At 49.7% G+C, this 23819-nt stretch overlaps 1 protein-coding gene across 1 annotated transcript in view; it reads left to right on the top strand.

Moving 5' to 3' along the window:
- Positions 1-21598: 21598 nt before the first annotated feature.
- Positions 21599-23819, top strand: part of Prrc2b (proline rich coiled-coil 2B) — an 82431-nt gene continuing 80210 nt past the window's right edge. Inside the window, exon 1 of the mRNA XM_051166955.1 lies at positions 21599-21668. The gene's annotated coding sequence lies outside the window, so the exon portion shown is untranslated. The remainder of the gene's footprint in view (positions 21669-23819) is intronic.

Raw genomic sequence — 23819 nt, 5'->3', positions numbered from 1 at the left:
AACTCTCATAGAGCCTGGAAAGCAAGCTAGGGCCCTGTTCAGAAGAGAGGGGCAGGACAGGGAAAGGTGGAAACACTCCGTGTGGAAGGTTGAAATCCCCATCACAGGAGGGACAAGTATGAAAGACCCCAGGTAAGTGCCCACCTGGCCTACGAAGGTCCCTGGGGGGAGTAGCTTATCTTTCTTTCTTTCTTTCTTTCTTTCTTTCTTTCTTTCTTTCTTTCTTTCTTTCTTTCTTTCCTCCTCCTCCTCCTCCTCCTCCTCTTCCTCCTCCTCCTTCTTCGCCAGACTGCTGCACACAATCCAGGCTGACCCAGCCTGGTGGGTGGGATGTCTGTAGATTCCATTTATTCCGGGGAAGGGAGGGCTCCCCTTCTCTCTGGAGAATCGCCACTGGATGCCCGAACTCAGCTGCCAATCAAACAGCTACCTGTCCGGCCCCTCGAGTTTCAGACTACCTGGGGCTTGCCTGCCCATAAGTCTGCCATGTGCCGTGAGGCTGTGAGGTCGGTGCTGACTTCCAGTAAAGCACCCACCAGGCCCGTGTTAGGTCCTGCTGGGCCTGCCTCTCACCGGACCTGCCCACCAGCCAGTGTTGGACACCCACCAGCTTCCTCTGCTGCACATAGCGCGGCAGTTTAACAAAAGGCTGCGACATTTTGGTATCGTCACAGGCTTTTGGAACGCCCGAGTTCCCACTGCCGTCTGACACCGGCAATCTCGTTTAAAAGAGCTAAGTAGCCTGGTGGCGCACGCCTTTAGGCCCTGGGCACTCGGGAGGCAGAGGCAGACAAATCGCTGTGAGTTCGAGGCCAGCCTGGTCTACAAAGCGAGTCCAGGAGTCAAGGCTACACAGAGAGACCCTGCCTAGAAAAACCAAAAAAAGAAAAGAAAAGAAAATGCCCTAAAGATGTGAAGACAGGCCAATCCTACAAAGGCATTTTCTACGTTAGGATCCCTTCTTCTCTAATGATCCTGCCTTCTGTCAAGTTGACATAAAGCTAGTTAGCACATCTAGGCTGCTGAACTCAAACTTTCTCCATAGCCAGGGGTGGCCTTGAAGCTCTAACTGCTCTGCTTTCACTTCTCTTCCTTTTTCCTTCCTTCCTTCCTTCTTTCCTTTCTTTCACACAGAGGCAGAATTTCTCTGTGTAGCCCTGGCAGTCCTCAACTTGCTTTGTAGACCAGGCTGGCCTCGAATTCACAGAGATTGACCTGCCTCTGTCTCCCGAGGGCTGGGATTACAGGAGTGTGCTACCACCTCCTGGCTTCTTCTTCTTCTTCTTCTTCTTCTTTTTTTTAAGATTTATTTATTTTATTTATTGCATATGAGTGCTTTATTTGCAGAAGAGGGTATCAGATTACATTATAGGCGATTGTGAGCCTCCATGTGGTTGCTGGGAATTGAACTCAGGACCTCTACAAGAGCAGGTGGCGCTCTTAACCACTGAGCCATCTCTCTAGCCCCCACCTCCGGGCTTTTAAATGAGTTTTTTTGGCTTTGTTGTTTGTTTTGTTTTGCTTGAGGCAGGGTCTCTCTGTGTAGGTAGCCTTGGCTGTCCTGGACTCACTTTGTAGACCAGGCTGGTATCAAACTCACAGAGATCCACCTGCCTCTGCACATGGGGGGGTAGAGTCAGGAGGACTGGAATCAGTGTCTTCCTTAAATTCACAGGGAGTTTGAGGCCAACCTGAGCTACATGAGACTGGGGTGGCTCACACTTGTAATCCCAGAGGATTGCTATGGTTTCAACACCAGCCTGGGCTACAGAATAAGACTCTGTTTCAAAATCAAAACAAGGCCAGACATGGTGGTGCATGCCTTTAATCCCACTGTATTTAGGGATACAGTGTTTTGCCTACATTACACATACATACACTTGCATGCCAGAAGAGGCACCAGGTCTCTTTATAGATGGTTGTGAGCCACCATATGACTGCTGGGAATTGAACTCAGGACCTTTGGAAGAGCAGCCAGTGCTCTTAACCTTTGAGCCATCTCTCCAACCCAATAAAATTATTTTTTATTTTGTTTTGTTTTGGTTTTTGGTTTTTGGAGACAGGCTTTCTCTGTGTAGCCTTGGTTTTCCTGGACTTGCTTTGTAGGCCAGGCTAGCCTCGAACTCACAGTGATCCACCTGCCTCTGCCTCCCGAGTGCTGGGACTAAAGGTGTGCGCCACCATGCCTGGCCCTAAATTTTTTTTTTTTTTTTTCGAGACAGGTTCTCTCTGTGTTAGCCTTGGCTGTCCCGGACTCACTTTGTAGATCAGGCTGGCCTCGAACTCACAGCGATCCACCTGCCTCTGCCTCCCGAGTGCTGGGATTAAAGGTGTGTGCCACCACGCCTGGCTCTCCAAAATTATTTTTAAAAGAGATACCTTCACATGCTTGCTTCTCTCCGGCCACTGGTGACCCTCTGCTCTATGCCCTCTCCCAGCCTAACTCATGCCAGGCTTCTTGCATTTAATCTGCTTCTTTAGAGATTCAAATGCTGTTGAGTTTATCCCCAGTCTCTGGGCTCACGGTCTCTTCCCCATCTTCAGCAAACATGACCACCACCTCCGCAACTACTGTCCGATCCGAGGACTGCACTGGGTTTGCTGGGATCATCTAGGCTCACCCCATATCTCAGGATCCTCAGGCACACCTGCGCAATCCCTGTGCAGGTCCAGGTGCAGTAACAACACACAAGTGCTGGGGCCTAACTAGGACACACGCCCCTGTTCTGGCCACAGCTGTAACAAATACGTGTACATACTATCCCCATTTCTCTGAGGGCAGCTGGTCCGCAGGCAACCTTAAAACCTTTCCTCAATAAAGCCGGGTGTGGTGGCGCACGCCTTTAATTCCAGCACTCGGGAGGCAGAGGCAGGCGGATCGCTGTGAGTTCGAGGCCAGCCTGGTCTACAAACTGAGTCCAGGATGGCCAAGGCTACACAGAGAAACCCTGTCTCGAAAAACCAAAAACAAAAAACAAAAAAAACCAAACTTTCCTCAATAGCTCTCCACTTTACTATATTTTTAATTTATTATTATTTTTTATTTTTGTTTTTGTTTTTTTGAGACAGCGTTTCTCTATGTAGCCTTGACTCTTGATTGTCCTGGAATCTCGTTGTAGACCAGGCTGGTCTCGAACTCACAGTGATCCGCCCACCACTGCCTCCCAAGGACTAGGATTAAAGGCATGTGCCACCACCGCTGGGCTATTTTTTTATTTTTCAAAATATTTATTGTAGGCCTGGAGAGATGGCCCAGTGGTTAAGAGTACACTGTCTGCTCTTCCAGAGGACCTGAGTTCAATTCCCAGTAACCACATAGTGGCTCACAACCATCTATTATGAGATCTGGTGCCCTCTTCTGGCTTGCTGGTACACATGCAGGCACAATACTGTATACGTAATAAATAAATAAATCTTTAAAACAAATTTATCGTATGTGCACATGTATTTTGTCTGCATGTATACATGTGCCTCATGTTCACTCCTGATGCCTTTGAAGGTCAGAAGAGGACATCAGATCCCCTGGAACTGGAGTTATGGATCCTGTGAGCCACCATGTGGGTACTGAGAATCGAACCCAGGTCCCCGGCAAGAGCAACAAGTGCTCTAAACCACTCAGCCCTCTTCTCCAGACCGTCCACCTTATTTTTTTGAGATAGGATCTCTCACTGAACCTGGAGCTCACCAACTGGCTACACTGGCTGGCTGGCAAGCTCTGGGGACTGCTGTCTCTGTCCCCTGCCCTGACTTCTAGGGTTACTTAGGTACATGGCCACACTGAGCTCCTCATATTTGTCCTGGGGGATCCTACTCAGTTCCTCAGGCTTGTAAAGCAAACACATCACCCACCAATCCGCCTCCCCAACCCTGGATTATGCTACTGTCTATAGTCACCAGCGGGGCTCAGGGCCAGAAAGATGGCCCAGGGGATAAGGCATCCGATGCCAAGCCTGAGGACCAGAGTTTTGTCCCCACGACCATGTGGTAGAAGGAGAGAGCCAAGTTCCAAAAGTTGTCCTATGACCTCCACATGCACTGTAGTGCACAGGCCCACACAGAGACACACACTGAAACAGCTAAGTGGCGTTGGTTTGCATTTCTCTGCTGACTCCTGATAACTGGCATTTTCCTATGTGCTCACTTGACAGCTACCAATCATCCGTGAACTATCAGTTCAAATTCTTTGGAGGAGGGGGCTCTTTTTATTTTTATTTTTTTTCATTTTTGAGACAAGGTTTCTCTGTGTAGCCTTGGCTGTCCTGCAATTCGCTTTTGTAGACCAGGCTGGCCTCAAACTCAGAGATCTGCCTGCTTCTGTCTCCTGAGTGCTGGGATTAAAAGCATGTACTATCAGGCCCCTAGCTTCATTGCGCCCCCCTTTCAAAAAGATTTATTTATTTATTAGGTATACAGTGCTTTGCCTGCATGTACATCTGCAGGCCAGAAGAATGCATTAGATCACATTGTAGATGGTTGTGAGCCACCACGTGGCTGCTACGAATTGAACTCTACAAATCGAGTCCAGGGCAGCCAAGGCTACACAGAGAGACCCTGTCTCTAAAAAGAAAAAAAAAAAAAGTTGTGTTTGGGGTAGGATTTGCTTTCTCCAGGCCCCAGAGCTTCAGACCAACTCTACAGAGTCGTCAGCTGGTCACCCCTTTCCTCAAGTTCCTCTCTTGCCACCAGAGACGGGTTAATAAGGCCAAGAAGGGTGTCGGGAATTGGCCTTTGATTAGTGGGGCTAGAGAAAAAGTTCAGAAGGAAAATGGCTTGCCGTGAAAGCACCAGAACCTGAGTTCAATCTCCAGCACCCATGCATGGTGGCAAACACCAGAGCCGGGAAGACGGAGACAGGAGGATGACCGGGGCTCGCAGCCCAGCGGCTTGAAGTGGGAGGACCGTGTCTCTAAAACACAGGTAGACAAGGCCAGTGTCCTTGATCTGCAGGAAACTGGCTGCTCTATTTGCTTACTGAGTCACCAAGCCTGGGTTCTAAACTCGGGGGAGCCATGCAAACAGGCCTCTCTCGACCCGACCTCAGGAGACCTGGGACAGCAGGGTAGCCAATAAAAACCCGGCGCTGCCAACCCTGTAGCCAGCCGACTGTCGCAGTACGGATGACCTCACAGTGCGTCGCGGCACCTCAGCCAATCGGAGCAGGCTTTGGGGAGAGAGGCGGAAACTTTACCCAATCGCCGCTTACCCCCGGCCATAGCTTGCCCAATCACAATTTGAGACAGTAAAACTCTACCAAAAAGGAGGGGGGGGGGAAATGGGTGCGGCGACAAGGCCCCGCCCTTCGCTGTGTGAGACCTTGCGGATCTGGGCATATTCAGAGAGGCTGGGGTGTTCCGAACTGTTCTGTATCTGGTTTTGCGTGAATCTTTTTTGTTTGATTGATTTTCTGAGGAGGGGGGGGGGAGGATTCTCATGAAGCCTAGGCTGGCCTCGAACTGCATGTGTGCCCGAGGATGATCTTGAACTGATCTTTCTGCTCCTCCTGGCTTCTAGCATCCTCGCGATGTGATTCTTTTAAAAATCCGTTTACTTTTTGAGTGTTAGTTTAAATAGGACAAAAATGTTTAGGGCACTGATCCACTTGGCGAGCAATGAAAAAAAAAAAAAGCCTCCTTGGTTCTTTAAGGAGGTCAGAGTAATCTTAACTTGTATTAATTGGGATGTATAGGGATCTATCCTCAGCTGAGGGAAGGCTCCCTGGGCAGTCTGTATGTTGCATATTGCTAGTGGGGTGTTTTTGTTTTGTTTGTTTGTTTTCGACTAGGTAATCAGAAATAGAAAGTTCTCGTTTCCTTCTTTTAGGAAAGATCCCTTTGCACCCTCCCCAGGGTAGCAACGCCTCACTTTGGAGACTTTCCTTTTATTGTCTGAAGAGAGGCAGACGCCTGGCAAGGCAAGTGTGTGCGTAAGCCCTGGAGACAGATTGCCTGGGTTTGAGGCCAGGCCCTGGACATACATTCTTAGCTATTTCTTTCTTTCTTTCTTTTTTTTTTTTTTTTTTTTTTTTTTTTTTTTTTTGGTTTTTCGAGACAGGGTTTCTCTGTGTAGCCTTGGCCATCCTGGACTCGCTTTGTAGACCAGGCTGGCCTCGAACTCACAGCGATCCGCCTGCCTCTGCCTCCCGAGTGCTGGGATTAAAGGCGTGCGCCACCACGCCCAGCTACTCTTAGCTATTTCAAGCAAGACGTGTAACCCTTTCATACGGTTTCTTCTTGAGAGCGAAGGTATTAAGGCAGCTAGCTCTAGGTTTTTGTGAACGGGCGCAGGCCGATGCCTAACTCATAATAAACAATGAATGATGGTACCATAGCCCCATCTCCTCTTTCTCCAGTGCACACGTCCACCACCCCGACGGGGACTGCTGTTACCACCCTCCTAAGCAGTTAAGTGGAGGACCAGGGGAGGGAGGTCAGGAAATCATACGGTGGCAATTTGGAGGTGGGCGTCCACAGGAAACTAGCTCTAAAAAGGGACACGCGCAAGCTGCGTCCTGAGAGCTGGGTAGGGTACATCCATGCAGACTGAGTTACAGGCCAGGAATAGGAAGACTTCATACCAGGCAGAGGTCCAAAGGCGAGAGAAAGCCTTACTGGGGGCAGAGAGGGAACAGGCAAGAGAGGAGGCTAATATGGAGCTGGGGTGGTGGTGGTGGTGCGTGCCTCTAATCCCAGCACTTGGGAGGCAGAGGCAGGCGGGTCTCTGTGAGTTCAAGGCCAGCCTGGTCTACAAAGTGAGTCCAGGACAGCCAAGGCTATCATAGAGAAACTCTGTCTTGGCGGGGGGGGGGGGGGGGGGGGGGGGGGGGGGGGGGGGGGGGGGGACGGGACTTGATACGGGCCAGACACATCCCAGATGCTTGGCTTAAGACCTAGCCAAGCCGCCTGGTATTTCATGAGTTAATTCTCCTTTGAGAAGATTAGGAGCTGCTACAATCCCCTCTGAGAGCTGAGGCTAGCCCCTACCCAGTGTCCCAGTGTCTAGGGAAATCCGTCGGTCACAGCTCTGGATGGGACCCTGCAGGCCCCTGATCTATGGGGACATGGTTTAGGGAACCCTGTCATCTCATTAGTCCTGATGCACACCTGGGCCCCGTCCCCTGGTTTGCCATTCCCTCTGCGTCAATTGTCTGTGCTTAGTGTCCACAGGGGTATGGAAGACCTGTATCATGGCAGCATCCATCCTTTGTGGTAGCAGTCCAGTGGTTTGAATTACATACACTGTCCTGCCTTTGGCTGCTATACCTAGGCAGCTGAGCCTGAGACTATCTCAAGTCCACCCTATACCTAGGAAGTTACTATAGAGTCATAATGTGAGCTTAGTGACCTGAACTTTTTGTTGTTGTTTTTGGTTTTCCAAAACAGGGTCTCTCTGTGTGTAGCTTTGCCTGTCCTAGACTCATTTTGACCAGACTGGCCTCGAACTCACAAAGATCCACCTGCTTCTGCTTCTGAGTGCTAGGATTATAGGTGTGCGCCACCATGCCCGGCTGCCCGGCTGACCTGAACTACTACTACTACTTCTTTTTTTTTTTTTTTTTTTTTTTTCGTTTTTCAAAACAGGCTTTCTCTGTGTAGCCTTGGCTGTCCTAGACTCGCTTTGTAGACCAGGCTGGCCTTGAACTCACAGCGATCCGCCTGCCTCTGCCTCCCGAGTGCTGGGATTAAAAGGTGTGCGCCACCACCGCCCGGCAGACCTGAACTTCTTTACAGACTTTCTTTATATTTTCTTTTGTAAAATTTCGTAACTGTGCTGGAAGGAGCAAAGATACTCAAAAGGAACCTTGTACCCTTCCTTGTGCCTATCAGACTGTTGACACAATGATCCCCAAGAAATTGCAATTTCCCAGGGATTTCCATCCTGAGAGAAGGGGGCGCTTCTCTCCCGGGAAAGGTTTCATAAAGTTCTGAGAACTTGTCAGACTACCTTGCAGGAAAGACAGGGACAATGGTGGGGAGTGCTGAGCGGGGCCACACGTTGACCCAGATTTGTTTATTTGTTTTATGTGTGAGTATGCTGTCTTCATGCACACCAGAAGAGGGCATTGGGTCACATTATAGATGGTTGTGAGCCACCATGTGGTTGCTGGGAATTGAACTCAGGACCTCTGGAAGAGCAGCCAGTGAGTGCTATTTTTTAAAAATATTTTTTATTTAATTTTAATTTATGTACATTTGGTATGAGGGTGTCAGATCTTGGAGTTACAGACAGTTGTGAGCTGCCATGTGGGTGCTGGGAATTGAACCCAGGTCCTTTGGAAGAGCAGGCAGTGCTCTTAACCACTGAGCCATCTCTCCAGCCCCAGCCATCTCTCCAGCCCCCAGTGAATGCTCTTAACTGCTGAGCCATCTCTTCAGCCCACGTTGACCCAGATTGCTTAGTTATGTATAGCGCTGGCACCCCAAATTTAAACCTGAACCCCAAAATCCTGAGCTGGGAGAGCAAGTCACTGAGCCCGTTTTATTTCTCTTCCCAACGTGGCTGTGTTGAATAGACCACTTTCCACTGCTGCTTGTGTGTTCAGTTGGCCTGTTGATGATGAGTGGCTGAGCCGATCATGCCAGGGCTCCCAGGGCCCGGGCCCTTGTCCTAAGAAGACTGGTAATAGGTGTGCAGTAGATTAAATCCAAGGCCTCACACATGCTAGGCAAGCCCTGTACCACTGAGCTACACTTCCGGCCCTCATTGAATCAGTTTTCCTCATGTTGCCTCAGTCTGTGCCAGCGAACACATTCCATCCGGCCCAGCGGTTGAGAGCATAAGCTTTGACATCAGATGACCCAGGGCAGACTCTTGGATCTGATTGTGCCATTGACCCAGGCCTGCTGGGCAGGAGGCCAATCATCGAAAAGCCTGGGTTTGCAAAAGCTAGAGGGAGCTTTATTCAGGAGGCAGCCAGGCGTGGAGAGGGAAAAGTGTTACTCAAATCTGCCTCCCTGAGGACAGCATGAAGGGTTATTTATAGGATAAGGAGGCACAGTGGTTTGAGTGTCTCTCATTTGGAGGTGAGGTGCTGCAGTGGTCTTTGCAATGCCTAATTCGTCCTCAAGGCTCCTTCTAGGAGACATGTGCAGATCACTGGAGAACTAAGTACAATGTTAGGGGGGCATTTTTAGTCCCCAGAACCAAAGACGTCACCAGCAGTCACCTGCCCAGGGCCCAGAGAAGAGCCTGTAGTTTCCACAGAAATAGCCTTCAAGTCCTTGTGAAGTAACCTAGACAACCGTTATCACCCTACCTCACACAGACATCAGCCGCAGCGAGGCTCCTGGGAGAGCAGTAATGCATTGCTTAGCCACGTGTCCTCCACGAACAGTGGTTTGGGACTTCTGGAGACGGGGTCTTGTTTTGTTGTCCAGTCTGTAGCCCGGATTACAGGTACCTTTCTAGACTCTAAAATTAGTGGCCTTAAACTCCACTCAACCAGGCACTGTGGCATAAACCTATAATTCCAGCACTGAGGACATGGGGGGAGGATCAGGAGTGCAAGGTCGTATTTGACTACATAGTAAGTTTAAAGGCTATAGGAGATGTCATAAAAGAAATTAAAAACAAATAAAAAATTTAAAAAAAATAAGCACTCGGGAGGCAGAGGCAGGAAGATCACTGGGACTTCGAAGCCAGTCTGGTCTAAAAAGTGAGTCCAGGACAGTCAAGGCTACATAGAGAAACCCTGTCTCAAAAAAACCAAAGCAAACCCCCAAAACAAACAAACAAACAAAAAACCAAAACAAAAAACAAACAAACAAACAAAAAAAAACCCAAAATAAATAAAAAATAAAAGCCGGGCGTGGTGTCACCAGAGCAAGCTAGCTTTTTAAACAGAGTTTCATTATGTAGCGCTAGATGGCCTGGAACTCACTATGAAGACCAGCCTGGCCTTACACTCAGAGAGGTCTGCCTTCCTGTGCCTCCCAATGGGTGGGGTGAAAGTGTGCAGCACCACTCCCCACCCCACCGTATATTTTGAGGGGCGGTATCTCTTTAAACAAGTGAGCCCGCAAGCTCAGCTCTGGTGACCTTCGTTTTCACCTCCTGCGTGCTGGTGCTGGGATTTCAGGTGGGCCACCACGCCAACTCAATCTGTAAGGGGGTGACGGAGATCCAAACCGTTCTCACGCCCGCATGGTAATCACTTCCCCCACGGAGCCAGCTCCATGGTCCTAGATTCCACTTCAAAGCAAACGATTCGTCTCTGGGTTGCAAAAGCAGTCACGGGAGAAGCAGCCGGTGCTGTCCCACAGGTCAAGGCCGTGACGGGAAACCATGCGTGTCGCCACGCTGTTCTTCAGCGCTAGATTTCTACAGCCAGCAGAGAAGCCAGATTTTCTTAGGAATGGGCTTGATGAGATGGTACAGATTTATTTATTTATTTATTTATTTATTGTTTTTCGAGACAAGGTGTCTCTGTGTAGCCTTGGCTATCCTGGACTCACTTGTAGACCAGGCTGGCCTTGAACTCACAAAGATCCACCTGCCTCTGCCTCCCAAGTACTGGGATTAAAGGCGTGCACCACCATGCTTGGCTCGAGACAGGTCTTTCTATGCAGCCCTGGCTGTCCTGGAACTTGCTATGTAGACCGTGCAGGACTTGAACTCATAGAGCTCCATTTGCCTCTGCCTCCTGAGTGTGCTGAGACTAAAGGTGTGGGCATAACTGTAGCATTCTTTCTTTTAAACTCTCTACTTTATTTGGGATGTTTAGGCCTCAACTTCCCTTCCAACCTCCCAGCCCTACATAGGAGAAAGAAGGTTAGTGGGGAGAGGGGACCCCTTTACTTCTCCCTGCTGTTTTGGGTCAATTGGATTCTTTGGGGCCTATACCCATCTCCGCCAGCAGCAGACCAGCCAGCAGTCTCCTCCAAGCTGCTGCGCCCCAAAGCGTCCCTCTCTGTCTGTCTGCTCCAAACCTCGACACTGGTCCCTTCAAACTGCTACAGGCCACAGGCCAACACCACACGCCATGCCAAACTCTCCCTGTGCTCTTATTTATAGCTTCAGAGCCCTAGACCATGTCCTGCATGAGAAAGGCCATGACCAGCTGGCAAAAGCCACGCCCCTCATGAGACAATTAACAGGCGTGGACATGCTAAAGTTCGAACTGTAATCCCACACTTGGGATTAGAACAAAAACAAAACATATTTACATAACACGATTGGGTTTACAAAAAAAACAAAACCTTAAAAAAAAAAAAAAAGAAAGAAAAAAAGAAACCAAAACCTTGGGCTGGAGAGATAAGAGCTAAGAGCACTGACTGCTTTTCCAGAGGTACTGAGTTCAATTCTGAGCAACCACATGGTGGCTCACAACCATCTATGATGTGATCTGATGCCCTCTTCTGGCCTGCAGGCGTACATGCAGGCAGAGCATTGTATACATAGTAAAATAAATCTTTAAAAAAAGAAAGAAAGCAAAACCACCATTGCACACAACTATGTCCAATAGAATTGCAGTGTTTTTAATTGGCCATATAAAAATTCCTGCTCTTATAGAAATACAGTGGTTTAATTACAGAAACGAATATTCCTACCATCATTTCTCGGTACATAATAAGTATATATTTGGACTGTAGTGTTAGAATGCTTTGTATTAAGCATTGCTATTTGGATGGATGGGTGGAACACACCTGCTATCCTCGCACTCAGAGGCAGAAGTAGGAGGTTCAGGAGATCAAGGTCATCCTTGGCTACTGTAGTAAATCCCTTCATGAACAGCCTGAGGCCCCACCTCAAAACAACACAGCTCTGAACAAAGAGAGTCATTTCAAGCCGGGTGTGGCACATTTGTCTTTAACCCCAGCACTCAGGAGGCAGAGGCAGGCAGATCATTGTGAGTTCAAGGCCAGCCTGGTCTACAAAGTGAGTCCACGACAGACAAGGCTACACAGAGAAACCCTGTCTGTGGGGGGGGCAGCAGGGGAGAAAAAAATGAGAGAGACTTGTGTCAAAGGAAGTGATATTTGGTATTGACAGTGCTAAAATGTGACATTTCAAGCGCAAGCTAGAGTTGTGGAGAACGTGAATCTTCCATAGTGAGCTCAACCGGTAATTAAAGTTTTTTTTTTTTCAAGAGTGGAGCATTAAAAAATATGGTTGTGGGGCTGGAGAGATGGCTCAGTGGTTAAGAGCTCTGTCTGCTCTTCCAAAGGTCCTGAGTTCAATTCCCAGCAACCACATGGTGGCTCACAACCACCTATACTGAGATCTGCTGCCTTCTTCTGGTGTGCAAGCTCACATGAATACAGAACATTGTATAAATAAATAAATAAATCTTTAAAAAAATATATGGTTGTGGGAAGCCGGGCGTGGTGGCGCATGCCCTTAATCCCAGCACTCGGGAGGCAGAGGCAGGCGGATCGCTGTGAGTTCAAGGCCAGCCTGGTCTACAAAGTGAGTCCAGGATGGCCAAGGCTACACAGAGAAACCCTGTCTCGAAAAACAAAACAAAACAACAAAAACCCTGTCTCAAAAAACCAAAAAAAAAAAAAAAAATATATATATATATATATATATATATATATATATATATATGGTTGTGGGAGTCCGTATGTGAAGGGGATGAGGCAAAAGTACCATGCCTGTGTGTGCACGTGGAGGCCAGAGCTCTGTGTAAAATATCTTTTTGTTTGTTTGTTTGTTTGTTTTTCAAGATGGGATTTCTCTGTGTAACAGCTCTCATTGTCCTGGACTCTTTTTGTAGTCCAGGCTGGCCTCGAACTCACAGCAATCTGCCTGCCTCTGCCTCCCGAGTGCTGGGATTACTACCACGCCCGGCTTGTCAAATATCTTTTGTTCAGTTGCTCTCTACCTTATATTTGAAACGGTCTTGCAGAAATAAATTTTTTTCTACTTCTATTCTAGCTCCTAAATAATGACGCAGAGGCCTATCACATTTATTAATAAGCTTTAAAGCACTAAGCTGGGCAGATATTCATTTATTCTAACCTGTCTACGCTGGTCTGGATTATTTCCCAGCCGTGTGCCCTGTTACCTGCCAACTAGTCTCACCTTGGCTGGCCCTGCTCTAGCTTTGTCCTCATGGCGATCCCCTCATGGCGACCTCCTCATGGCTGCTGGTGACCGTCCCCCTTCCTCCCTAGATATTAGCCTTCCGATCAGCAAGAGAGGAAGGTGAATGTTTACAAAATATGAGGCCCAAAGAATAACAATACCGAGATCTGGCTAGTCGTCAGCTCTCTGCCACTGGCTTAGCAATGGAACGTGCACAGACGACCTTCACACAACATACCCCGACACAGTCTCTCACTGAACCTGGAGCTTACTAATTGGCAGGGCTGGCCGGCTGATGAACTGCATAGAGCCATCTCCGCCCACTTCCCAGTACTGGGTTATAGCTTTGCTATCAGCTTTTTCACATGGATGCTAGGAAACCGAACTCAATCCTCATGCTGAAGCGGCAGGCGCTTTTACCAATGGAGCCATCTCCTTAGTCCAACAAGCATGGCTGTTTTTTGTTTTGTTTTGTTTTGTTTTTTAAGATTTATTTATTATGTATATAGTATTCTGACAGAAGAGGGCATCAGATCTCATTATAGATGGTTGTGAGCCACCATGTGGTTGCTGGGAATTGAACTCGGGACCTCTGTAAGGGCAGCCAGTGCTCTTAACCACTGAGCCATCTCCCCAGCTCCCCACAAGCATGGTTTTTAAGCACTACATCTACCAGCATCTGGCACAACCGCCCGACTCAGTGAATAAGTCCTTTCCATGTAACCGTTGTACTGGCCGTGTTAGCGTGCTCCTTTCATTCCAGCACCCAAGAAGGCAGGGGCAGAGAGATCCATGTGAGTTTGAAGGCAGCATGGTTTACACAGAGCTCCAGGTCAGCCAGGGCTGCATCATGAGACCCTGTCTCAAAGGAAGCAAAACCCAAAAAAACACCACATAATGCCACAGAAGCGAGCACATGTGTGTAAGGACCCACTGTGAAAGGGAAAGAAAAGAGTTACAGAATTAGTGATAGCTTGACCGACATGTCCAAGGGTCTGCACTCAGTCTGCAGGACCACAAGGAAGGTGAAAAAAGACAGACAATACTCTTGTTACTGCCCAGCCAGCCACCCTCTGGCAGTGTACTCAATAAACTCTCCTTCCTAGGCTAGGGAGGCAGAGGCAGGCGGATCGCTGTGAGTTCGAGGCCAGCCTGGTTTACAAAGTGAATCAAGGACAGCCAAGGTTACACAGAGAAACCCTGTCTTAAAACAAACAAACAAACAAAAAACAAAACCAGAAAGAAAACAAAGGCAAAACAAAACAAACAAAAAACAGAGTCCTAGGATAGCCAGGGCTATACAGAGAAACTCTATTTTGAAAAACCAAATAAACAAAAAGACAGATAACAATAAAGATAAATAAATGGTCAGGCATGGTGGCGCACGCCTTTAATCCCAGCACTCGGGAGGCAGAGGCAGGCAGATTTCTGTGAGTTCGAGGCCAGCCTGGTCTACAAAGTGAGTCCAGGACAGCCAAGGCTACACAGAGAAACCCTGTCTCCAAAAAAAATTATCATTCTATTTTTATTATGTAATAATAATTATTATTATCATTGTCATTATCATTATAATTAATTTGAGATAAATTCTCACTCTGCAGTCTGGGCTGGCCTGGAAATTATTCTAGTCCAGGCTGACCTTGAATACAGCAATCCTCCTGCCTCAGGTACCCCCCATTGGATTACAGATGTGAGCCAGCCACCACGCCCGCTTCTCTGAAGAATTTTGATCCACAGCAGGTTCAGTCTGAGAACATGGATCTGTGGACACATACAGCCAACTGTAGAGCTAAAACTCATTTTATCTCATGGACCGGCACTTTAGCTCAGCACGGAAAAGGCCCTGGGTTCTATGTTCACCCTCATTCCCCAAAAGTGAAAACTTCCTTTCTTTTTATTTTTTGCCGTAGAGGATAAAGTCTTGTTATGTAGCCTGGAAGCATCTACGTAAGGGAGGCTGGCTGTGGTAAGCATGCCTCTATGTCTCAAGTGCTGAGATCACAGGCATGCAGCGCCACACACAGTTCTCTCTCTCTCTTTTGCGTTTTTGGTTTTGGTTTTGGTTTTTTGAGACAGGGTTTCTCTGTGTAGCCTTGGCTGTCCTGGACTCGCTTTGTAGACCAGGTTGGTCTCGAACTCACAGAGATCTATCTATCTCTGCCTCCTGAGTACTGGGATTACAGGTGTATGCCACCATGCCCAGCTCTCTTTTATTTATTTATTTATTTATTTATTCATTCATTCATTTATTTATTTATTTATTTATTTTTCTCTCTCTTTTTTTTTTTTGGTTATCCCATCCCTTGTGTCCTCCCATTCTTCCCTCCCTCCCATTTTCCCCTTACTCCCCTCCCCTATGACTGTGCCTGAGGAGGACTTCCTCCCCCTTTATATACTCATAGGGTATCAAGTCTCTTCTTGGACTCTTTTATTTTTATTTTTATTTTATTTTTTTATTTATTTTATTTTATTTATTTTTTTTTGGTTTTTCGAGACAGGGTTTCTCTGTGTAGCCTTGGCCATCCTGGACTCACTTTGTAGACCAGGCTGGCCTCGAACTCACAGCGATCCGCCTGCCTCTGCCTCCCGAGTGCTGGGATTAAAGGCGTGCAACACCACGCCCGGCAGGACTCTTATTTTTTTAAACGTGTCCTCTAGAATTTTTTTGGCGGGGTGGTCTTGTAACTTGTTATGTAGTCTATCTAGCTGAACTTTGAACTTTCATTACTCTACCACCCACTGGACTGCAGACATGTGACACCACAGAGGCCTTACACGTTAGGCCATTCTAAATGTGACTCTGGGAGTGTGTGTGTGTGTGTGTGTGTGTGTGTGTGTGTGTGTTTTATGGCACCAGTGGGGTGTGGAGGTCAGAGGACAACCTTCAGGAGTTGCTTCTTTCTTTCTACCATGTGGGGCCCAGGGATGGAACTTAACAGTTGTTAGCTTGGCAACAGTGCCTTTATCTTTTGAGCCATGAACCCCCAGCTCACTTTTTCCCCCTTAAATATGGTCTTACTAGATTTCTCTGAACTTACTAAGTAGTCCAGTCCAGCCTGGAATTTATAATCCTCTTGCCTGATCCTCCTGAGTTTATAGGGCTGTTGCTGCCAGGCTTGCCTGACATATGTATTTTCAATTTTTATTTTTCTGGTGCTGGCATCAAACCCAGCCCCTGTGTATGTTCTACAGCTCTGAGCCAGACCCCAGCCCATATACTTTTTTTTACTAAACGGCCCAGTGTAGCTGGTCTTTGAAACTTTGTGGGTTCTTCTTTGTCCCCACCCGCCCTTTTTCCCCCCAAAACAGGGTTTCTCTGTGTAGCCTTGGCTGTCCTAGACTCACTTTGTAGACCAGGCTGGCCTCGAACTCACAGTGATCCTCCTGCCTCTGCCTCCCGAGTGCTGGGATTACAGATGTATGCCACCAGGCCTGGCCTTTTCCCCACCCTTTATCCCCTCAGTTTTACTCCCATCACTAAAATAGGAGAGTAAGAAGAAAGAGGAGAGAGAGAGAGAGAGAGAGAGAGAGAGAGAGAGAGAGAGAGAGAGAGAGAGAGAGAGAGAGAGAGATTCCTGATATTCCTGATCTAATTTCTTTCCTTTTGTTTCTTCCTGGAGCTGGACTCCTAACAAACTATAACCAGTACCCCCTGAACAAACAACAACCACCTACCCTAGCTAGTGGGGCTCTCACATTTATATACCCTCTGAAAAGTTCCAAGAATTCTAAACATCACACAGTTGAAGAAACCATATGCAGCTGGCAAAACCACGCCTCTGCTAGAGCACAGGGCGAGGTCAGGTGCTGTGGACAGTCCAAAGCAGCCACACAGCCCCACATCAGGGATTAAAATAAAAGCACTTTGTTATAATATTTATGTAGGTTTGGGTTTTGTTAATGGTTTTTGTTTGTTGGTTGAGACAGGTTTCTCCGTGTAACCTTGACTGTTCTGGACTCACTTTGTAGACCAGGCTGACCTTAAATTCAGAGATCCGCCTGCCTCTGACTCCCGAGTGCTGGGATTAAAGAAAGGCATGTGTCAGCCTTAGCTATCCTGGACTTGCTTTGTAGACCAGGCTGGCCTCGAACTCACAGAGATCCACCTGCCTCTGCCTCCCAAGTGCTGGGATTAAAGGTGTGTGCCACCACGCCTGGCTTATTTCTATGTTTTTAAAGAAACCAAGATTTCAGAATTCTCACTGCAGCCCAGGAGGCAGGAACATTAGCTGTGATTTGTGACTCTAGGTATGTCACTGGTCCTACTGATACCCTGTTTTCTTTTTCTTTCCTTTTGGAGTGGTCTCCTTTATCCCAGGATGGTCTCCAACTCACTGTGTAGCTGAGGACAACCTTTGATTTCTGGTCCTCCTGTGTTCCATCTCCTGAGTCCTGGGATTATCAGCTGAGTCACATTGCCACCTCTAATGCTGCATCTTCTTGATTTTAAAATGAGGCTCCCCAGGTAGGTACCCTTTTCTTATATTTCCATGGATGCTTTGCCACTGAGCTAGAGGCAGTGAAAGGGAAAGTTTGAGCCCTACCTCCAGCTGACTGATTTGGGCTTTATGGTCTACCCCCAGCTCATAGAGTTGCTTTTGCTGGCTGTGCCATTGAGGAGATCTGAAACCATGCGTTTCACTACAGTCAGCCAGGCCTCCACTTGCCAGGTACCAGGAGGGGTCCGTTACTGTGAGCCAAGTCCTCTCTGTGGTCTCCCAATACAATTTCCTTTTTCTTTTCTTTTTTGATTTCTCTTTTCTGGGTTTGTTTGTTTGTTTTGAGACATGGTTTCTCCATGATAGCCTTGGCTGTCCTGGACTTGCTTTGTAGACTAGGCTGGCCTCAAACTCGCAGAGATCTGCCTGCCTCTGCCTCCCGAGTGCTGGGATTAAAGGTGTGCGCCACCATCACCTGGCTTCTTTTTATTATTTTTCAAGACAGGGTTTCACTGTGGAGCCTTGGCTGTCCTAGACTTGCTTTGTAGTCCAGGCTGGCCTCGAACTCCCAGAGATCCGCCTGCCTCTGCCTCCTGAGTGGTGGGATTACAGGTGTGCGCCACCACCTTGCCCACCCAATTTTTATTTGTTTGTTTGTTTTTTTTTGAGACAGAGTTTTTCTGTGTAGCCTTGGCCATCCTGGACTCACTTTGTAGACCAGGCTGGCCTCGAACTCACAGCGATCCGCCTGCCTCTGCCTCCTGAGTGCTGGGTTTAAAGGCGTGCGCCACCACGCCCGGCGTCCCCACCCAATTTTTAAAGGAAGAAACCCAGAGAGTCAGACAGAAGCCTCAGACACTGTGTGTGTCTCACTGATGTTTGTGGGCCTCTCTGTCTGGTTGAACACAACACCCAAGCGCTATCACAGGGGATGTAATGGAGCAGGGACATGGTAAAGGAAGGCGTGAGCTTGCCCCCACCCCCCAGTGCTCGGCTCTTCCATGTCCTGTCGAGTCACGTGTCTTGGTCTGGGAGGCAGGAGTGGCTGAGTCTGATCTGAAGCTGTTCGTCCCCTCCATGTACCTCCAGCTTATCATTTATTCTCTCTCAACACGTCGTTGCCTTCACTGCATTTTCTAGCCAGAGGACTGGGTGTGCAACACACTACCACAGGCTTTGTAACAATGTCTCAGGGCTTTAGTAACTTAGTTCTAGGCACAGGAAGCCCAAGCTGAGGCTGTAATGGAAGTTTTGGTTTCTTTGTAAACTCAGTTATGTTATGTAAAGGTGTTTTTGTTTTAATCCCAAGTGTGGGATTTTTAGTTTGGGCTTTAGCTTGTCCACAGCTGATAATTGTCTTGTTTGGGGAGTGGTCCTTGCCAGCTGATGATGGTCTGACATCTTTGACACAGAGAGGGGTGGCATGGTCTAGGATTCTGAGGAAGATAAATAGGAGAGCCCAGAGAGAGAAAGTGTTGGGTGTGGTGGTAGTGTGAGGCATGTAGCAGTTTGGAGAGAAGACCCCTATGACAGATGGAGAAGTTTCAACACAGTGGCTCCCAGGAGACTGCTTGCTGCCTTGGCTGTTGATGGAGATTGGTTTTGCCCCCAAAGAACCCAGTTGACCCCAAACAGCCAGGAGAAGGAAAAGGGTCTGCATCCTCTCTCCCCACTAACATTCTTTCTCATATCCAGGGTTAAGGGGTTGGTGGAAGGGAGGTAGAGGCTTCAATACCCCAAATAAAATAAGAGTTTAAAAAGTGAGCTGGGCGTGGTGGCACACGCCTTTAATCCCAGCACTCTGGAGGTAGAGGCAGGCAGATCTCTGTGAGTTCCAGGACAGCCTGGTCTATAAAATGAGTCCAGGACAGCCAAGGCTACACAGAGAAACCCTGTCTTGAAAAACCAAATAAATAAATAAATAAAAATTAAAAAAAAGTGAGCATCAACATGGGCCTTCCTTGCTGGGGCCATAGGGAATCCAGTTCTGGACATTCCCAATTTCTAAATGAGGCTGCCCACATTGATCTGTGTGATGACTTCAGCCATCTCTCTCTGTGCTTCCTGCCTTAAAAAATAAAAAAGATTTGTGTGTGTGTGTGTGTGTGTGTGTGTGTGTGTGTGTACACAGGAGACCAAGACCAAAGAGGCCAGAAGAAGGCATTAGGTCTCCTGGAGCTGGAGTTATTGGTGGTTGTGGAGCACCTGATCTGGGTGGCTTTACTGTGCCCAAGTCTGCCTTCCTTCTCTGCCAAACCAGAAGAGCATCGATGCCTAGCGCGTGTGTGCTTGGTGAGGCTTACGTGAGAACCCAGGGCTGGGGGTGTCTAGCTTAGCTGGCCTAGCACATACAAAGCCCTAGGGTTGATCCCCAGCACCCAGCGGACTACACCCCTGTAATCCAGCACTTGGGAGATGGAGGCAAGAAGATCAGAACTTCACTGTCATCCTGTAACCCAAACTGGCCTCTAGCTCCTTATGCAGCTGAGCATGACTTTGAACTTGAGCCTCCCTCTCCTCAGGGCTGGAATTTCATGTGTGTCTGTGCCACTACATGTTGCTTTCCTTATTTATTTATTTATTTATGTTTTGTTTTATTTTGTTTTTGAGACAGTGTCTGTGTAGTAGCCTTGGCTGTCCTGGACTAGCTTTGTAGACCAGGCTGGCCTCGAACTCACAGCAACCCGCCTGCCTCTGCCTCCTGAGTGCTGGGATTACAGGCCTGCGCCACCATGCCCAGCTAGTAATCGTGACTTTTACAACTGAGTTATATCACCAACTATTTTTTAAAAATTATATTTTTGTTTCTTGAATTTTATTTGTAATTGCCAGGGCATCTGGAATAAATAGTGAGAACTCTCCTAACCTCAGACCACACAAGTAACCTCAAGGGGAGCCAGTCTCTCTCGCAGACCTTTTGTTTTGCGCTCACACAAACACAGGATGACACCCAAGAGGGTTGGTTTATGACAAAAGGGGTGAAGTGTCTACCATGCACTTGTTGTGGAATGGAACAACGTGCTAGTTCTGGGTGTTTCCCCCTGGATTCATTTGACAGGGTGGTGGTACACGTTCTAACAGTCAGGGCTGTCAGGGGTGTGTGTGTGTGTGTGTGTGTGTGTGTGTGTGTGTGTGTGTGTGTGTGTGTGTGTAGGGGTGAGGGGTGAGGAGGTGGGAGGAGTTAGAGGGGGCTGTCAGGGGTGTGTGTGTGTGTGTGTGTGTGTGTGTGTGTGTGTGTGTGTGTAGGGGTGTGGGGTGAGGAGGTGGGAGGAGTTAGAGGGGGCTGTCAGGAGGTCTATCCAGAGGCTCTTTGGCTCTGGGAATGGAGGGGGCAGTATCCCTTTTCTGAGCCCTCCCTCACACTTTCTTCCAGGCCTCAAGTCTGCATCCCCTGCATACTGAGGAGCGGGCATCGCTCTGCTCTCCCCATCTCCCCTTCCCATTCTCACCTCACTGCAGTGCTCGCCCTGGGGTCTCCTTCCAGTCTGTCTCCAGTGCTCTCTCAAAGCCCCTTTCCCCGCTGCCTCGACGCCCTCTCCCAGATCCTCCCTCCACTGAGGTCTCTCTCCACCAGATGCCTCTCTCCATGAAGATCCCTCTCTCCTGGGGACCCCGTCTCCATCGAAGTCTCTTGCCACTGGGATCCCTTCTCCACTTTTTCCGCATTTGAGCAGTCCTCTCCATTGCACCCCCTTTCTAACCGGGCCCTTTTTTTCTATCAGGGCTTCCTTTCTCCAGGTCCCTCTCCACCTAGGCCCCTTCTCCGCCAAGGTCCCTCTCCAGCCCAGCCTCCTCTCCGTTGACGTCCCTCTCTTCGCAGCCCCTCTGCACCGCCGCCGCCCCAGCTCGCTCCCCGCGCCCTCCCTCCCGAGACAGGGGCGGCGCGGCAGGGGGCGCTGCGCGGGCCACCGTGCGGGCGGCGGGCGGGGGCGGCGCGGAGGCGGGGGCGGCGGCGGCGGCGGTGGGGGGCGGGGAGCTAAGCGCAGGCGGGAGGCGGCGGCGAGCCACAGCGCCGAGGCTCCAGCGAGCGCCGAGGAGCGGGAGGTGGAGGAGGAGGAGGAGGAGGCAGGAGCGCAGAGCGCAGAGCGCCTAGCCCCGCGCCGCCGCCGCCGCCGCGCAATCCGCCGCCATCCACCGCCCCCGCGCCCGGCCGCCGCCCGACCGCCATCGCCCGGGCCCCTCGCGCGCGCGGACGCAGACCAGGTGGGCCGGGGCCGGGGCCGGGGCCGGGCTTTGTCTCCACGGCGGAGCGCTGCGGCGGGCGCGGGGCTTGCGGCCTGGGCGGCCTGCTCGGGCGCTCTCCAGCTCGCCATTGTTGTGTTTTCGGCGGCCAGGGCGGGAGGACGGCGGGCCGGGCGGGGCCGGGCAAGGCTCGCGGTTGGAATGGAGCGGGAGGGCCTTCCTGCGCCCGGGCACGGCGGCCTCGTAGGCCGGGGCGCTGTTGGGGGCGGGAGGGGGAGGGAGAACACGGGACCCCGAGGCCGCCCGGAACCGCAGGCCGAGCGCCGCCCCGGCTCGGGTGGGTTCGGCTGCGGGAAGCGGGGTGGTGCTTTCACGGTACCCGGGAGCCGCTGCTAAAAATGTTTAATAATAAACAGGATGTCGCTGCGCGGGGCCTGCCAGATTGATTTTTTTTTTCCCCTTCGCCTACCTATTAAGAGAGGAATGCAGACCTATTGAGATGGTGGGCCTTTCTCTCTCTCTTTGGAGAGGATCTGCCTGCACAAAAGTGGACGCTGCTTTCCTTTCTTCTTTGTAAATATCGTGGGGAGACGAAGCCCACTGTTAGGCAAGAATAGGTGTTGTCCCCACCCCCCAGGCAGTGGTGAGCTTAAAGGAAGTGGGAGAAGGGGGGCGCCGATGCTCTCCGGAGTATGTCATTTGCTAAATGGCTGCCTGGGAGAAACCTTCATAAAAGCTGTCTTTTTGCAGGATAGTTAAAATTTCACCTACGGCTTTCCGTCCTGGAAAGGTTAGCGTGTATTTCGGTGTGCTGTCTGTCTGTCTGCGTTATGTATCTCATTTGGGCTTTTCAGTCCGTCAGTCTGAAGCCTTGGCGTCCTTTCTCGGCAGTACAACCGCAGGGGCTCGTGTTGTATCGTAATGTCTGCACCGTCGTGGTGCAAGCTGGGACCTGAGGGGTACATACGGTACAGGCTGTGGAGTGCGATACCTGCTGGCGCCACCTCCAAACCGAGGGGACTCCTCAGCCTTCGTGGGCAGAGAGGCATGACTTGGCATGCGGTAGTCGGTGCTCGGTAGTTACACCGTGCTGTCAACCTAGGACAGAAGGCTGGCCACTTGTGGTGTCGTCCATGCTGGGGCATGCATGCCACAGGTGCTGGTTTGAAGTGGCCGCGTTGCAGAAGGGCTTCCAAACGTTGGGTGGGGTAGGACTGTTGGGAGTACCAGGCCAGCGCTGTACGGGAGGCAGGAACCGGGGAAGTCTTGTCTTTGGAAGGTTAACTGCCTTCCTTGGGGATGGGCTAGTAATTGTTTGGGGAGCCTTTAGCTTGTTCGGGCAAGTGTGCCTCTTGGAGGCCCTGTTCAGAGTCTCCTGAGTTACTGTACCCAAGTCTCTCATCCCCAGCGCTTGCGTCTACAAAATAGGAAGAGTCATCAAGACTGCTTTGAGGGTCTCCTGGGAGCCTCAAATAAGATCCACAGCAGAGCGTTTCTGTCCTGGGAAGGTTGGTAGACTTGTTAGTTTCTTGATTTTTGCTGGTCCCCCCCCTTTTTTTTTTTTGTTTTTAATTCCCGACTTTCCTCCTATTGTGGCTCATGGAAGTGTGACCCCCTGCCTCCCCTAAATGCTACCACCAGCAACTGTTTTGATATTTCATTGTCATCCTCGTGCCTAAAAGCGGGGCGGGCTTAAAGGTCTAGGGAGTTCAGTTAGATTCTGCTTCTAATGGGAGACCGTGGTAGAGCTGAGGCTGATGAGCAGGGAGGGAGGTCAGGATTGGTCTCACCCTGGGTGATGACTGGGTAACTTGTGGTCCCCACTTGAGTACAGTGACTTGCAGTCCCTGGTGGGGTGTGGGTGGGTGGGGGTATTGTCTCGCTTCATTGGAACTTCCATGCCCCCCTCCAAACGTTTTTCTTCTCATCCTAGCTGTCTGGCCTCCCTCAGCCGTCTGGCCCTGGCCTGCTTGTGGCTGGTGGATTACAGAGGAAGATTGGAGCCTGCTGTCCCTGCCCCCAGGATTTTAATTCCTGGGGCGTTCCAGCACTCACCGGAGCTGCTTGTGTGGCGCCCTGGTGGGGCCTGGCCTAGTCCATCCCACTGTTACAGTGGCCTGGGATGGGTGAGGGGGAAATCCCAGGGTGCCTAGAGTCCAAAGCCTTGGGAGA

Source organism: Acomys russatus, chromosome 24 (assembly GCF_903995435.1).
Source record: "Acomys russatus chromosome 24, mAcoRus1.1, whole genome shotgun sequence".
In the NCBI taxonomy this organism is placed as follows: Eukaryota; Metazoa; Chordata; class Mammalia; order Rodentia; family Muridae; genus Acomys; species Acomys russatus.
Note: the sequence above shows the minus strand (reverse complement) of the source record. Positions and strands in the feature narration are given on the sequence as shown.